Consider the following 1,790-nt stretch of genomic DNA (forward strand, 5'->3'; position numbering starts at 1 on the left):
TTTTGAATCAAAAATTTAAAGAAGTATTTACGATGCAAGAGAACATTGCTATCAATGAATCAGATAAAAATCAATTCAATTTATTAAAATCAAATGTATTTATAAAATCATGTATTTTAAAATCAAAATGTATCATTAAGTACAATAAGGCAATAATTGGAATTGATCGACAAGATCAAATGTTAGCGTGTTTCCCTGTGATAAAGAAATATGTGAAAGAATTATGCTGAATATAGAATTGAAATAGCGGAATCATTAATAAAAAATATACCGTTACCAGAGTATAAACGATTATCGAACGAAAATTTATCAGAAAGACTGTACACGAAATATTGGGGTTATTTTCCCAACACATAAACCTAATACTATCGAAATCAAAACCAGCAAGAAGCTGTAAATTTTGTACAAAACATAAAAAGTAGCGAAATAACATACAAGTGCAAAACATATAAAGTTAGATTAATATGTATCAATACGTTTTGAAAAATACCACATAATCGAAGATTATTAAATTTTTGTAAATTTTATCAAGACATTAATAATAATTTAAAATATGTATTTATTTAGAAATTCTAATAAAAATGTTATTTTATGATTTATTATTCACTTCAAAATAATAAATTTTTTTTGTTCAATGATCATTTGATAATAATTATTTATTAAACATCTTGGAAAATAAAATTAGTTGTACTTTATACGTGGATTTACATATCAAAGATATGATGTGATTTGAATAATTTCGAAAGCTCAGTCAAAGTGTGAAATGGCACGACGTGAGACCGATATTTTTGTTATTATGGCATATGCTATTGGAAATCGTAAAACAAGTTAAAATTGAATTTTAATTAAATATTTTATTACAGATCATATAAAAATGAAAGAGAATATCGAGAATATCGAGAAACATCGAGAGAACGATCTCGAGATAGAAGAGAACGAGAAAGATCTAGAGAACATAGAATAATTCCATCTTATATTGAACAAATTCCTGTTCCTGTTTATTATGGGGTGAATTTATTTTTTATTTATTTTACTTATTTTTAATTATGAAAAAAAATTTTTTTAAAATATTAAATTTTATTAGAATTTTCCACCAAGGCCAATAATGGTTAGACCTTGGGTTCCAATGCGTGGCCAAGTACCAGGATCTAGGCATATTGGTCCATTAACACCATTTCCACCACGATTTATTCCTCCAGATATGTATAGACTTCGTCCACCTCCAAATCCTAGTATGTTTATAAATTTAAATAATATATATGTATATAAAGTGTTGTATTAATTTTTCATGTTTTATTTAGGATTTGGACCTATGTATTAATGAAAAATGTGAAAATCTTATAATAGAAAGTTATATGAATAATGAATAATGAATTGAATAATATTGAATAATAAAATATGAGATGACATTTGACAAAAAATAAGAATTCTAAAATCTCATGGTCATGATCGAAATTGGACAACTGATGGCTCACAAGTCAACTATACATTATTTCGTTTGTACAAAAAATTGTAAAAAAATGTCTTCTTTCATACTTTTAAAGAATTTTGTTTTTAGATGATTCAAGAATTTTTCCTCCATTAATGAAGTACATAATAAAATTTTTTAATTGTTTCACTATTTATAATCATATTTCATATATTTTGTTTTACGTAACTATATATATAATAATGGTTAGTATATTTATGCTAAAAATCAATTAATTAAAAGTCATACAATTCCTCGAAGAAAACGAGGAGAACTGTTTAATTGAGAATCAGAGAGCTCACAGAAAGGAAAAAGTTAGTAG

The 1,790-nt window shown here is 24.9% G+C and overlaps 1 long non-coding RNA gene across 1 annotated transcript; it reads left to right on the plus strand.

The window, feature by feature from the left end:
* The first annotated feature begins 846 nt into the window (after positions 1–846).
* LOC122714100 lies at positions 847–1,784 on the plus strand. The gene is made up of 3 exons (XR_006346574.1): positions 847–1,008; positions 1,085–1,232; positions 1,302–1,784. It is a non-coding gene; the product is annotated as an uncharacterized LOC122714100 (long non-coding RNA).
* The last annotated feature ends 6 nt before the right edge of the window (positions 1,785–1,790 follow it).

Source organism: Apis laboriosa, unplaced genomic scaffold, assembly GCF_014066325.1.
Source record: "Apis laboriosa isolate Shangri-la unplaced genomic scaffold, ASM1406632v1 scaffold2800_cov111, whole genome shotgun sequence".
Classification (NCBI taxonomy): domain Eukaryota; kingdom Metazoa; phylum Arthropoda; class Insecta; order Hymenoptera; family Apidae; genus Apis; species Apis laboriosa.